Source organism: Astatotilapia calliptera, chromosome 12, assembly GCF_964374335.1.
Source record: "Astatotilapia calliptera chromosome 12, fAstCal68.1, whole genome shotgun sequence".
In the NCBI taxonomy this organism is placed as follows: Eukaryota; Metazoa; Chordata; class Actinopteri; order Cichliformes; family Cichlidae; genus Astatotilapia; species Astatotilapia calliptera.
The window spans coordinates 796,494-812,979 of record NC_137433.1 but is presented as its reverse complement, the minus strand read 5'-3'; positions in this window follow the sequence as shown (position 1 = coordinate 812,979).

The following is a 16,486-nucleotide window of genomic DNA, read 5'->3' as shown; positions in this document are numbered from 1 at the left end:
CTCCCCGTGCTCTCTCTTCCCCCTGTGTGCCCTCTATGTATTTATGAGCCCTCGTCCCCTTTCGTGTTTATTCCATGTCTCCCCTGCCTGTTACGTTGGTGTTCTACTCGTGCTCTCTCTCCTCCTGTACTTCCTGTTTCACCTCTCCCGTCAGTGTTCAGTTCACCCCGCCCTGTCTCGTTATGATTATCAGTGTCACCTGTGTTCCCCGTGTGTTCCCACTCCCCTCGTTAACCCTCTGTGTATTTCTGTCTGCGTCTCCCTCTGTTCAGCGTGACGTCGTCCCTCATGCCGTGTGTGGATCTCCCTGTGTCTCTCTAGTTTGTGGTTTCCCAGTTTAGTTTAGTTTGTATATTTGTTCTGCCAGCGAATAAAGCTGAGTTTTGAGTTCATTCCCTCGTGCCTGTGAGTCCTGCGTTTTGGGTCCTACTCCTGCCTGCCGCACGGCGATTCGTGACAATATATTATGCTTTGTATGTTGTTCAGTATATTTCTATGCAAAACAAGAGGGTTTTCAGTACACAGCAGGATATTCACATTTGTAACCAGATATTTACATACACTTTAGGGAGAAAACATTTTTACTGTACAACATCAATTTAGAGTAAACTTTTGTTTTAGATAAATATTGAAATATATTTTGAATTAGTTAAATGTCAGAATAAAGAGAGACAGAACTGTCTATTTTTTATCACTTTCATCAAATTTAGGAGTACATGTACACTAAGTTTATTGTTAATTAGTAAGAAAACTCCAGACGATTCCATTCTGAGCTGAAGAAGCTTCTGATAGGTTCGTAGAGTCCATGTGAGTAAACTGGTGGCACAGCTGTGGATGCATATAAGACAAAACACAGAGCCTGTTTCTTTGAAATGGGAAAATCCAGAGATGTCAACCAAAACACCAGGAAAAGAATCGTGGAGCTCCATAAGTGTGGCTCAATTTGAATACAATTTGGTGCCATTTGCAATTAAAAAAACACAGACAGTTTCTCTCTTTACTCTTAAAGTTAACAAATATGTTTTTATATTTATCAATCTAAAAAAATAAACATTTAGTCTGATTTGATGTTACAATTAAAAAAGTGTTTGTGTTTTGATCTGAAGAGTTTGTAAATATCTGGTTTCAACTGTATATTTGATGATTGTCAGCACAAAGAGGGAGAGAGAGGAACAGAGAGGGAGAGAGGAGAATAAGGACAGAACAGAGATGAACAAGAGCAGGTGAGACACACATGTTAGTCAAATGGTTGCTTACTAAAAGTATCACCGTATCACAGGTCCTCATGTATCTGGTACCTAGTGTTTCTTTTTAGGTTTGCTATTTTTCAAATTCTATATTTATTAAGTTCTGCAGCTTGTTTGCACAACAAGGCTAAATAATTATATAAACTTTTCTCAATCTAAATATTGTACTTTGGTAGAATTAAATAAATAAGTGTAGTGCAGGTCTATGATGATTTTTAGTGCTACTATCATCTAGTTCTGATTGTGGTTATGTCTTGGTTAAGTCCTCAGTAATCCTGCTTTTGAACTGTTGTAGTCCTGTTTTAATTCTGGATCAGTTCTGGGTCTGGTTGAATTGGGGTTTAGTCCCTGTGTCTTGATACAGCCCCGACTTTGTTCTGCCTTGCTGCTTAATTAAAAAACTAGTTTAAGGTGTCCTGCATGTGTGATATATATATTTCCCTATATGAAGTCATTCTTTTTTGAACAAAACTCAAAACAGAGCCTATTAATCTTTCAGTCATTTCTACATCCCCCCCCCCTCAAAAAAAAAAAAAAAATCCCACATGCATACTACTCTTTAGGGCTAAGCCCCGGGTGTTTCAAATGTCTGGCTCCTCCTCTGTGAACGACTGAAACTGAGAGAGTTGAGCGGAGTAGCTGCTAGTGGTGCTAATTCTAATTCCTGATGCTGAACACTTCAGTGCAAGCTGGAGGCCTCCACCCGATGAAGGCCACAGAATCACATTATCTGCAAGAAGCAGAGATTCAATTCAATTCAGTTTTATTTATATAGCGCCAAATCACAACAAAAGTCGCCTCAAGGCGCTTCATAGATACAGAGAAAAATCCAACAACCATATGACCCCCTATGAACAAGCACTTTGGCAACAGTGGGAAGGAAAAACTCCCTTTTAACAGGAAGAAACCTCCAGCAGAACCAGGCTCAGGGAGGGGCAGGGCCATCTGCTGTGATTGGTTGGGGAGAGAGAAGGAAGACAGGATAAAGACATGCTGTGGAAGAGAGACAGAGGTTAATAACAGATATGATTCAATGCAGAGAGGTCTGTTGATACATAGTGAGTGAGAAAGGTGACTGGAAAGGAAAAACTCAATGCATCATGGGAATCCCCGGCAGCCTACGTCTATTGCAGCATAACTAAGGGAGGATTCAGGGTCACCTGGTCCAGCCCTAACTATATGCTTTAGCAAAAAGGAAAGTTTGAAGCCTAATCTTAAAAGTAGAGATAGTGTCTGTCTCCCGAAACCAAACTGGAACTGGAGATGAGATTGTGAGGCCACCAAATAGCAAAGGATGCAGTCAAATACCTTCTCCAAGTCTACAACACACATGTAGACAGCTCTTCAAACAAAGATTACTAAATACTTTAGTGCTGTCTTTGTTGGGCTCCACAACTGAACATTGAACTGCAATACTGAACTAGACTCACCTGGTAGCACTGACAAAATTCATATTTGTAAAGTCAAAGAAGATGTTAAAGGCATAATTTTAAATGCCACTTTGGGATCTCCCTATTAGTCTAAAGGTGACCTGGGATCCTGTGCAATGCTGTCCCTGCCTTACCTCTGCCTGCCCCTTCACCGCTGTACTAACAGGGGAAAGTCATAAAAAATAAGAATTATTTCTGTAGCCTGATTAAGCTGGAAACCTCAGGGAGTGACCTCAGGGACTTCTAGTAAAACTTGCAGCAAGTGAGTGAATGTTGTTTTTTCCTTCTATCCTTCATGTGTTCCATTAGACTCAGTAGCAATTAGCAAAACCCTAAAGTTTATTTTTTTTCCTTTGTAAATGTTTAGGAATGGGCTTGTTTGTTCAGGAAAAACACAATTTAGAATCTCTTGTGTTTTGTCCACTGTACTTCTGACATATCCACCAGAACTCCATGAACTGCACAGAGTTAATGTCACGGTGTGGCTGGCAGACCGTGGGGGTGTAGGGAAGGAGGACCCAGGCGCGGTGCTCTGTGTGTAAACAGTGCGTTTATTTACAGTGTGTGGAACTAAACAACAATAAATCCCCGTGCTTTCCCCAGACTCCCGTGTCGTGTCTTCTCCCAGTGTTTGTGCTCTCCGCTCCCGTGTCTCAGCACTGGCTGCTGTCTGGCGCTCCACACCTCTCCTGGGGACACAATAGAAGCAGCCGTCAGGACACATACAACCGCATACACACACTAACTAAGCTCAACTGGGTGACTAACGTGGAGTCTCACGCAATGATCCCACGTCGGTGGGAGCTCCAAGACTCTCCTAAGTAGCTCCCCCAACGAGCCCTGATCAGCAGCAGGTGTGTGGCTTCGGGTGTGGCCAGCCCGCCAGCAGGGCCACACCCACCAGGCCTGAAGGCGCCCGCAGAAACACATAGACACACACGCGCAAACAGGGAGAAGGACAGCAACACCAAATATACATACAATAATAATATAATTCATAACTCAGGTATCTGTCAGGGTCCTGGGTCAGAGTGACCCAGGACCCTGACAGTTAAAGGCTGAAGAGTCCCGTCAAGGCCACACTTTGATGTGTACAAGAAAGAATACACGTTTGCAGTACAGACCTGCATCACTATTAAAGTAAGTGTGGTTAGAATTCACTCTGAACAACCAAAATATCTTATACATAAAAGTAACTGCACTCCCATTTTCAAGATTGCCAAAGTAAAGCATCGTGTTTGGTTTTGAAATATGCATAAAATCATTTAAAAAACAATACTTTTTTTTATTGATTTAAGAGATTGGAGCCTGGAAATCAACTGTTTTTAACATACACTCCTACACTTCAAATTACCTGTGCAAAGACATGTAATTCTGAAAAATGAGGGTGCTGCAAACTAAAGGACAACTCCAGTTATATATTAATGTCGCTGCAGTGCAGACCTCTACTCTTCATGCAACTGTCAGGAAGCCGACAGAAGACTATTCTCAGAAATATTGTCAGTTTGTTGTACTGAGAGAGAAACCCAATAGAAGAATGTGTTTGTCCTTTCCATTGATTGTTTTATTGTTATTCTTGCACAGGGCAGCACAAGGTTCTCGTTAAATCATTTCAAATAAATCTGAACATTTCTTAACTGCTTTGTTTAAATCCATTGTGTCTGATCAAAACTGTTGTTGTTGTCCAAATAGGTACTGACCTAAATACTGTTCTGCAATTTAACCATACATACAAAACACATCCATCCATCCATCCATTCACTTCCGCTTATCCTTTTCAGGGTCGCAGGGGGCGCTGGAGCCTATCCCAGCTGTCATAGGGCGAGAGGTGGGGTACACCCTGGACAGGTCGCCAGTCTGTCGCAGGGCTAACACACAGGGACAGACAACCATTCGCGCTCACATTCACACCTAGTGACAATTTGGATTATCCAATTAACCTATCCCCACAAGCTGCATGTCTTTGGACGGTGGGAGGAAGCCGGAGTACCCGGAGGGAACCCACGCAAACACGAGGAGAACATGCAAACTCCACACAGAAAGACCCCGGCCTGATGTTGGAATTGAACTCAGGAACTTCTGGCTGTGCGGCAACAGTGCTAACCACCGTGCCACCGTGCTGCCATACAAAACACATACATCTATAAAACCCTTCTTGCATACAAGGCCCCATTTGATCTGAAATACCTCATAGAGGCACATCACTCCAATAAAGTACTTTCTCTCAGACTGCTGGTTTACCTGTTGATTCCTGGAGTATTTCAAACTAAAATGGGAAGCCTTCAGCTTTCATGCTCCTCTTCCATGGACCCGTAGGAGAGTTCCCAGTTTGGATTCAGGAGACAGACACTATCTCTACTTTTAAGATTAGTCTTCAAACTTTCCTTTTTGCTAAAGCGTATAGGTAGGGCTGGACCAGGTGACCCTGAATCTTTCTTGCACCGAGTGTTTCTCCTTCACTCATCATGTTTATACACCACTCTGCATTTAATCATTAGTTATTATCACTCTCTGGCTCTCTTCCACACCGTGTCTTTTGTTCTGTCTTCCTCCTCTCACACCCGGCCAGTTGCAGCAGATGAGTCTGCCTGAGGTTTCGTCTTGTTGTCACCAACTGCTTGCTCAAAGAAGGGTTGTTTGATTTTTAGGGTATTATTGTACGGTCTTTACCTTACAATATAAAATGGCTTGAGGCAACTACTGTTGTCATTTAGTGCTATCTAATAAAACTGAACTGAAGTTGCTTTACAATATTGTTGTTTTTACAATATTGTGTTTCCACAGTTCCCAAGGAAAGGACGCCGACACTCAGTGTCTTGGACCCTGTAGACAAGAAGACCTAACATCTGTAGAGTAGGCTTTTCATCCTGGCTTTGTTTGGTGTCATTCCTGTGGAAGAGACGGGTCCACCCAGCAGCAAGTGCCTGGGAAATGTCAACAAATACTCTACACCCCCTCCGTACTAGACAAGTCATTAGTAAACAGTTTGTTCAAATAGTTACCACCATGCTGTCTTCTTAGCACACATAATGATGTGAACTTTACTCAAAGTCGGGATGCAAATATGGTTGAAGAATGTGTTTAAAAAGAACAAAAAGTATGTTAGCAGTCCTGCAATAGTTTCATGTGGAGAAAGGCTGATGTGGACTGTGAAATACTGGCTTGACTTACTGCTGGAAGGTCTCTGTGAACAAGTGGATTTCTAGCTTGAAAAGTTACTTTTCAGAGAAAGTGTGAGAGAAAGCCAGAGCTTACAGAGATGTGAACTGTCATGCTGTAGCACTCTTGGTGTTGCTTCATGACAGAGAGAGGAGCCACAGTTCAGTTCTGCTGGCTAGAGTTGTAGATACGTTCTTCAGTGGAACATAATTAAAGTCAAGGACATGGAAACTGTTGTCCACGTTGAAAGGCCAGTTGTTAGATCCTCTCAGATGTCTTTAGTGATTGTAATACTAAAAGCATTGTGATAGAAACAGTGCTAGATTAAAAGCACTGTGTGGAGGTGTAACTCTCTTTGAGAGGTTCAGAAGACTACAAAAGTCCTACATAAATGTCAGAGCACTTACTTTTTTTTTTGCCAACTCTCATGAAAGGTTTCAAACTGACCACATCACCGGCCACGTTCACTCACACACACCTCTTTTCTCAATCGTTTTAATATTTTGATTTGATTGTGATTTGATCCCAGATCGCTTGGTTTTTCAAAATGTTTGGAGCATCACACAGCAACATGAAGGCAAACCAACTCAGGAGCAAGGGTCAAGGTTCAAGGTTCTTTATTTGTCACATGCATAGTTATACAAATATAACACACAGTGAAATGTAACCTGACACGCTCCTCGACTTGTGCAAAAGGGGGGGAGAGAGGAAGAGCATTATATAAAATATATACATTAGGTGAATGTGCAGTAGTAGCATGTATGCAGCAAGCAGGTGGATTCTGTACATCAAGTGAAGAATAAGAATAGACAATCTGACTGTTTTACAAAATAGACAATATGAACATATTTAAAATTAAAGCAAATGTACATTGTGCCAGTGGGTTTAGAGTGTCTAGAAGAGAGTCCTGTTTCAGTCACTTATGGATGATGTGAGAGGGTGTGTGTGTGTGTGTGTGTGTGTGTGTGTGGGTGGGGGGTTGGTTTAGGGCCCGGATGGCTTGGGGATAGAAGCTCCTCTTGAGTCTCTCTGTCCTTGCCCGGATGATGAGGAATCTTCTACCAGATTGCAGAAGTTGGAACAGTTTGTTGCCAGGATGGGACGGGTCCTTCAGTATCTGCGCTGCTCCAGTCCGGCATCTCCTGGTGTAGGTGTCCTGAAGCGGGGGGAGAGCAGTCCTGCAGCAGCGTTCTGCTGTACGGATCACTCTCTGGAGAGCTTTTTGGTCCTTAACACAGCTGTTCCCAAACCAGGATGTGATGTTCTGTGTGAGGATGCTCTCCACAGCAGGTGTATGATATCGTGATATCGGGACTGCCTGATGTGTTCAGTTGTGTAACATTGTGCTTCAGACTGTCATTTCAGTAGAGCTCATCCAGGGTGCTTTTTAATTGCCACTTGGGACTCGTACTTATGTAACAGCTTTCTACTGAATTTGAGCATTTAAATTCAGATTTATGCACCACTTTGCATTTTATCATGAGTTATTTTTAACATCTGGCTCTCTTCTACAGAGTGTCTGTTGTCCTGTCCTTCTCGCCCACAGATGGCCCCGCCCCTCCTTGAGCTGGTTCTGCCAGAGGTTTCTTCCTGTTAAAGGGAGTTTTTCTTCCCACTGTCACCAAGTGCCTGCTTGTTATCTGATTGTTTGGGTTTTCTCTGTATTTTTGTAGGGTCTTTACCTTGTAACACAAAGTGCCATGAGGCAACTGTTATACAAATCAATCAAAATTAATTTAAGCACTTTCTACTACAAGTCTCATTCCATCAGTCATGCAGTGCTTTTGTCTATAACCTAAACATTCACAGGCACTCTGCTGGTTGAATCCGGGACAACTTGGGGTACGATGTATTCAATTATGGTCCAAGGATGCTTCAACGCATGGGCAGGAGGAGCCGGGGTTTGAGACACTTGATGACCCACACTACCACCACAGCCACAGCTGCCTCTAAGCTGTCGATGTGGAATTTCATGACATTCCAAACTGGTTTTCCTCCTCACTAAATAAATGCTGCTTTGCATTCCTGCATGTCTACTTTACCGTCTCTCGAGGACTTTGACTTGTCTGTGAAATGTGGCTGACACTGCATTCAAAACCCGTAAATCTGGTGAACACCAAGACTGTCACTACATTAATTTAGCACTGTCTGCAACAAAGTGTAAGTACTTTCACTGAGAGCTGTTACCTCCCACCTCAGGCTAGATGATCACTGAAAGAACAGCAGGTACAGCTGAGGAAGAAATTTGGATTCCAGACAAATCTAATGCTCCCTTCAGAGTTAGTTTGTTGTATTTAACAGTAGTATTAGCACTAAAGTTACAGGTACCTGAAGCAACAACTTATTTAGAAGATTTGCATAATTATTCACTAAACCCCTGTTTGCTGTTTTCTGGACTCTATGTGCTGCTAAGCACACACTTACTGCCTCCATGTCAATCTGTTTGAAATGTTATGGTGGACATTAGGAGAGATCCAACGAAAGGAATGTCCACAAACTGAAGTGAAGCAAAGTTGTGAAGAAGAGTGGGGAAAATTCCTCCTCATCAATGTGAGACGATGATAAAGTCATACACAAAAATAGCTGCAGATCAAGTGTGCAGGTTACTATTAATTAGAAGGTTGGTGGTTTGATGCCTGGCTGCCAAATATCCTTGGGCAAGATACCCCATGTTTCTCTCTGCTGAAGCCACAGGAGTGTAAATGTTAGACACAGCACTTTGAGTGCTCAGGCACAGTAGAAACGCTTCATATAATTTCATTTACATTTGTACTTTTACCATTAGTAGTAGATCACGCAAAGTTAGACAAAAAAATCTCACAGTGGGAAAAGAATAATATGTTTTATATCTAAAATCTATGTTTTAAATACAAAGTCAGAGTCTAGACTTTTTATATTTTAAATCTGGACTCAACCTGTCACTCTGATTACTCAGGCACAGCTTGATCTACATCACCCCAGCATCAATAACGAACCACCACGATGGATCAAACCAGGGCTCAGTTCCAGAAAAGAGGTTTAACAAACTCTGACTCCAAACCTGCAACTCTGCTAATGACCTCCATCAGTCTCTGGTTGCAGCAGATTAGAAACCATAAGTTGACTCTGAGATTTGAGAATGCACCATGGAACTGTTTTAATCCAGAGGAGGATGAAATATGGCTGTGTCAGAGCAGAAATTTACCCTAACTAATGTTAACAAAACAAAATAAAAATAATTTCTTAACAAAAGTTATTTTATTGGCAAAATTGTGTTTGGCTTGTGTTCATTCGATGGTAATGTGTGTCAGCTGCAGGACTGACAGTAGGCTGAGTGATATCATGTGTGTTTGAACATGGCATGTTAATACATGTTCATAGCAATGCATCCATGATCTATGAGGAAAAGCCTTCAGCTGGACGAGAGCTCACTCACATTCTGCAGGCGCCATCTTGTGATACTAGACAGGAAATTCCTAGAAAATGTGACCACTAATGTCTGGAAGTTCAGACAAGGTTTGCTGCGCATAATAAACACAAGATAATTCATTTGTTTTTATAATAATAATGATAATAAAACATTTTATTTATAGCTACCTTTTAAAGACCCTCAAGGTCGCTTTACATTAGTACAAAATAAATAAAAACATAAGGTAAATGAAAAATAAAAAAGTATGAAAGTTTAAAAGCTAAACAAGATAAAAACAGACTAAGACAGGATCATTTTTCTGTCCTGTAGACGTCTGTCACACACCCACACATACTTCAGTTAAGCAGGCAAAGGTAAACCTGGGCTAAGCTCCCTGTTGCAGTCTGGTATGCGTACATTGCTTGACTTCAGTACCTTCTGTGTACATTGCTTAACATGCACTACAGCTTAAGCTGGCATAAGTCACGTCACACAATCATCTCATTAAGACAGTGATTAATACTACGTTCTGGGGTATTTATATTGCACTAACACTGTATGCAATTACAAAGTCATTTGGTACCCTGCTGCTAATCTAATAGTTAGTTTCTGCTGCACTTCATGGTTGTCCTGCACTGTCAAATGTTGCACCGTGGCTCTAAGAAAAGCGCAATTTCAAGATCCAACACGTGTAGACGGCTGACAATAAACCCTCAATGCTTGATGGTTTTATGGTATTTATTGTAGTTACTGTGAGCTGAACTTGAGTCTTTCTTGAATTTAGGATAAAAGCTGAATCTCACTCCCATGGAGTTTATACTGACACAATGGTGTGAACGTGATGCTATCTATCTGCAATACAGCCCTTTGCTTCCTCCTTATGTAGCATTAAGTGTGCTGAAATGGTAGAGAACAACAACAGGAAACTTAGATGAGGAATTGATAAGGAGCTGGAGGGGAAGTAGTAGTGGGGCCTGAAAGTGTTTATCAGGATATCATGATAACTCTGGCAGTTTAAGTCCAGGAGAAAAAGAGCACATTTACCAGAAGCCAGATACCCATAGCACACAAAGAAAACAATATATGTACACAGCAACTTGTGTTTTCCTTAACATTGTGCACAGAGACATTATAGCTCTATGTTGTAAAGTGAAACAGTCTGCACCATACAAGAGTCACTGCTGAGGAGATGGCAGAACATACGTACATATATATTAGGGGTGCAACGATACACAAAATTCACGGTTCGGTTCGGTTCGATACTTTGGTGTCACGGTTCGATATTTTTTCGATACAAAAAAAATGTTCATGCATTTTTAATTTGTCATTTATTAAAATTATAAATATATATTTTAACTCAAAAGTACAGTTTTTAAATTTAACCCTAACCCTTGTGCGCGTTTTTTATTTTGACAGCGAATGCGCACCTGCGGACCACTTATGTGCAGCCCTGGTTATTTAGCTCGTCATATTGCAGCCACAGAAATTCTTTTGTCCATGAAACCATAAAGCTGCACTTTCTTTTTGCCTTATAGTCTGATTTGTCATAACTTCTCCGTTTTGTGGTAAGCTTTTCTTTGGCTGTCACTTCTTCACCCTGACCTGTCTTATTTGGCTCAGCAGAACTGAAATGCTTTTACACACGGACTCACATAAGCTCAGCGATTCTCTGCGCGATCAACGATTAATAAGACAATGTCAGAGGAATTGGTGCACAAATTATCATCACTCACAGATCAGTGCTGTCGCTCTCTATACACAGTTCGCACGATTGCAAAGTGAAAGCAAAAAAACAAGCGCAAATTCAAACGCGATTTCAATATGTCACATATTGACAGTGGCTCACCGATGCCAATGACATAATTACCCAGCTACATTTCTGAAAGAATGCAAAAGCATTGACATATATTTTTCCTTCCTACAATAGACCGACGGGCAGGGAAGAGATAGATTTTGGTAGCCCGACTGAAAAAATCGCTAGCTCCAGGACGTCGGGCTAGCGATATTGCAAGCCCTGTATCTGATTGAGGAATCACTCATCTTTGGAAAAGAGAGTTTATTACAGAGAAATGGCTCTTTCCAAAATAAAAGCTATACTATCCGCTTCTTCTGGGCTATATTCTCAGCAGCATAAGGAGAATCATGTGCTAACAGCTGTCTAAATGACTCGGCTAAAGTTAGTAGCATGCTTGTTGTTTTTGTCTTTGCACTAGGATGATGTCTGCGTAAATGTGCAGTCATATTCGTTGTGTTCCCACTAGTGCTTTCAGGTTAATCTCGTTGAAATGACCTTAACGCCACAACACGGCAAATCTCCGTTAACGAGCTACCGCCGATCGCTCCGTGCATGGGGCTAGACGGCCAACACGTTAACGAGCTAACTGCGCTAACACACTAGTTCCCACCCATGTAATTGAGCATTGCATGGCACATCCAACATACTGTTTTACTTTAGTCCATGACGCGCTTACCTTCAGGGTCATACGTCACATGAAAACCAAAATAATTCCAAACGCCAGATCTGAATGAGAGTCAATTTGCCTGTTGCAAGGAGAGCTTAACTTCTGTCTTGCTAGCTTGCCCTGCGCTCTTCCTTCTGACTATGCTGTCTGTGTGGAGCGCTCAGTGGATCTGCGCTCGACAGTGCAGCCTAGTCGAACACAGATTCACTGAGCGCTCCACACAGACAGCATCGTCAGAAGGAAAATTGATAAAATAAATTACAAATGTTGTATTGTTCGATACATATGCGTACCGAACCGAAAGCACTGTATCGAACGGTTCAATATCGATACGAATGTCGTTGCACCCCTAATATATACATATATATATATATATGTGTATATATATGGGGTAGGGATAGCTCAGTAGGTAAAGTGGTCGCCCCATGATCGGAAGGTCGGCGGTTCGAATCCACTTAACGGCTACCCTGAGGTACCCCTGAGCAAGGTACCGTCCCTACACACTGCTCCCCGGGCGCCTGCTTAGTGGGCTGCCCACTGCTTCACTGAGTGAATGGGTCAAATGCAGAGAAAAACAAGTAATTTCCCCATGGGGATCAATAAAGTATCCATTATTATTTATATATATATATATATATATATATATATATATATATATATATATATATATGTGTGTGTGTATATATATATATATATGTGTATGTATATATATATATATATATGTGTATGTATAAAAACACCCAGCACGCCCCTGCGGGCGGTTTATCCTTCAAGCTCGGGTCCTCTACCAGAGGCCTGGGAGCTTGAGGGTCCTGCGCAGTATCTTAGCTGTTCCCAGGACTGCGCTCTTCTGGACAGAGATCTCCGATGTTTTTCCCGGGATCTGCTGGAGCCACTCGCCTAGCTTGGGAGTCACCGCACCGCTACATCGATCACTACGGCCGTCTTCTTCTGTTTGTCTACCACCACTATGTCCGGTTGGTTAGCCACCACCATTTTGTCCGTCTGTATCTGGAAGTCCCACAGGATCTTAGCTCGGTCATTCTCCACCACCCTTGGGGGCATCTCCCATTTTGACCTCGGGACTTCTAGGTTATACTCGGCACAGATGTTCCTGTACACTATGCCGGCCACTTGGTTATGGCGTTCCATGTAGGCCTTGCCTGCTAGCATCTTGCACCCTGCTGTTATGTGCTGGATTGTTTCTGGGGCATCTTTACACAGCCTGCACCTGGGGTCTTGCCTGGTGTGATAGACCCCAGCCTCTATGGATCTTGTACTCAGAGCTTGTTCTTGTGCTGCCATGATTAGTGCCTCTGTGCTGTCTTTCAGTCCAGCTTTGTCCAGCCACTGGTAGGATTTCTGGATATCAGCCACCTCCTCTATCTGCCGGTGGTACATACCATGCAGGGGCCTGTCCTTCCATGATGGTTCCTCGTCTCCCTCCTCTTTCTTGGGTTTCTGCTGCCTGAGGTATTCATTGAGCACTCGGTCAGTTGGGGCCATCTTCCCAATGTATTCTTGGATGTTCCTTGTCTCATCCTGGACTGTGGTGCTGACACTCACCAGTCCCCGGCCCCCTTCCTTCCGCTTAGCGTACAGCCTCAGGGTGCTGGACTTGGGGTGAAACCCTCCATGCATGGTCAGGAGCTTTCTTGCCTTTATGTCAGTGGCTTCTATCTCCTCCTTTGGCCAGCTTTTGGCAGGGCGTACGTGTTGATGGCCCGGATCTTGTTCTTACCATTCAGCTGACTCCTCAGGACTTGCCTGACCCTCTGCAGGTACTTGGTGGTTGCAGCCTTTCTAGCGGCCTCTTCATGGTTCCCATTTGCCTGCGGGATCCCCAGGTACTTGTAACTGTCCTCTATGTCTGCAATGTTGCCTTCTGGTAGTTCAATCCCCTCAGTTCTGACTACCTTCCCTCTCTTTGTTACCATCCGACTACACTTCTCCAGTCCGAACGACATTCCAATGTCATTGCTGTATAGCCTGGTAGTGTGGATCAGTGAATCGATGTCTCGTTCACTCTTGGCATACAGCTTGATGTCATCCATGTACAGGAGGTGGCTGACAACTGCTCCGTTCCGTAGTCGGTATCCGTAGCCAGTCTTGTTAATGATCTCACTGAGGGGGTTCAGGCCTATGCAGAACAGCAGTGGGGACAGAGCATCTCCTTGGTAGATCCCGCACTTGATGGTAACTTGTGCTATGGGCTTGGAGTTGGCCTCTAGTGTTGTACGCCACATCCCCATTGAGTTCCTGATGAAGGCTCTTAGGGTCCCATTGATCTTGTACAATTCTAGGCATTCCAGTATCCAGCTGTGGGGCATTGAGTCATAGGCCTTCTTGTAATCAATCCAGGCAGTGCACAGGTTGGTCAGTCTGGTCTTGCAGTCTCGGCTGATTGTTCTGTCTACCAGTAGCTGGTGTTTTGCACCTCTGGTATTCTTGCCAATTCCTTTCTGTGTCCCGCTCATGTATTGACCCATGTGCCTGTTCATCTTAGCCGATATGATGCCTGACAGGAGCTTCCATGTAGTACTGAGGCAGGTTATTGGTCGGTAGTTGGAGGGGACCGGTCCCTTCTTGGGGTCCTTGGGGATCAGGACCGTCCGGCCTTCAGTTAGCCATTCCGGGTGTCTTTCGTTAACTAGCAGCTGGTTCATTTGTGCTGCCAGACGCTCGTGGAGTGCAGTCAGCTTCTTCAGCCAGTAGGCGTGAACCATGTCGGGCCCTGGTGCTGTCCAACTCTTCATACTGGAGACCCTTTCTTGGATATCTGCCACTGTGATGGTTACTGGACCCTGTTCAGGGAGGTCGCTGTGGTCTGCTCTCAGATCCTCTAGCCACTGAGCATTGCCGTTATGGGTTGCATCCTTCTCCCATATGCTCTTCCAGTATTGCTCCGTCTCCAGCCTTGGTGGTGCTGTTCTCTTATTGTTCCCTTGCCACTGAGAGTACACCTTTGCTGGTTCTGTGGAGAACAGCTGGTTTATTCTCCTGCCTTCTATCTCTCTGGTGTACCTCCTCAAGCGGCTGGCCAAGGCTGTGAGTCTTTGCTTGGCAGTTTCCAAGGCCTCAGGTATGGACAGCTTGCTGTATTTCTTAGGCACCTTATTTGTCGCACCTTTCTGCAACTCCGTTAGTTGGCTAACCTCCCTCCGTGCTACTTTGATCTTGCCCTCTAGCCTCCTTCTCCATGGAGGGTACTGCCCCTTGTGGCTGTTCAACTTGTAGCCAAGCATCTCACTGATCACTGCTGCCGTATTGTAGATCAGCTTGTTAGTGTCGGTAATCGTGGTTGTAGGTATATATATATGTGTATGTGTATATATATATATATATATATATATATATATATATATACACATACACATATACATATATATATATATATATATATATATATATATACATATATATATATATATACATACATATATATATATATATATATACATATATATATATATATACATACATATATATATATATATATATACATATATATATATATATACATACATATATATATATATATATATATATATATATATATATATATATTATATATATATATATTATATATATATATATACACTCAACAAAAATATAAACCCAACACTTTTGTTTTTGCTCCCATTCCCCATGGGATGGACGTAGAGACCTAAAATTCATTCCAGATACACAATATAACCATTCCTCCCAAACAGTGGTCACAAATCAGTCCAAATGTGTGGTAGTGGGCACATCTGCTATATTGAGATAATCCATCCCACCTCACAGGTGTGCCACATCAGGATGCTGATCTGACATCATGAGTAGTGCACAGGTGTACCCCAGACTGCCCACAACAAAAGGCCACCCTGGAATGTGCAGTTTTGTCTCACAGCAAAATGCCACAGATGCCACAAGCAATGAGGGAGCGTGCAATTGGCATGCTGACAGCAGGAATGTCAACCAGATCTGTCGCCCGTGCATTGAATGTTCATTTCTCAACCATAAGCCGTCTCCACAGGCGTTTCAGAGAACATGGCAGCACATCCAACCGGCCTCACAACCGCAGACCTCGTGTAACCACACCAGCCCAGGACCTCCACATCCAGCAGATTCACCTCCAAGATCGTCTGAGACCAGCCACCCAGACAGCTGCTGGAACAATTGGTTTGCACAACCAAACAATTTCTGCACCAACTGTCAGAAACCGTCTCAGGGACGCTCAACTGCATGCCCGTCGTCCTCATCGGGGTCTTGACCTGACTCCAGCTCGTCGCCGTAACAGACTTGTGTGGGCAAATGCTCACATTCGATGGCGTCTGGCACATTGGAGAGGTGTGCGCTTCACGGATGAATCATTGTTCACATTGTTCAGGGCAGATGGCAGCTGAGAATGTCCCAGTTCTTGCATGGCCAGCATACTCACCGGACATGTCACCCATTGAGCATGTTCGGGATGTGCTTGACCGGCGTATACGACAGCGTGTACCAGTTCCCATGAATATCCAACAACCTCGCACAGCCATTGAAGTGGAGTGGACCAACATTCCACAGGCCACAATTGACAATCTGATAGACTCCATGCGACGATGTGTTGCACTGCATGAGGCAAATGGTGGTCACACCAGATACTGACCGGTTCTGGGTCCCCAGACCCCCAATAGCGCAAAATACTGCACATTCCAGGGTGGCCTTTTGTTGTGGGCAGTCTGAGGTACACCTGTGCACTACTCATGATGTCAGATCAGCATCCTGATGTGGCACACCTGTGAGGTGGGATGGATTATCTCAATATAGCAGATG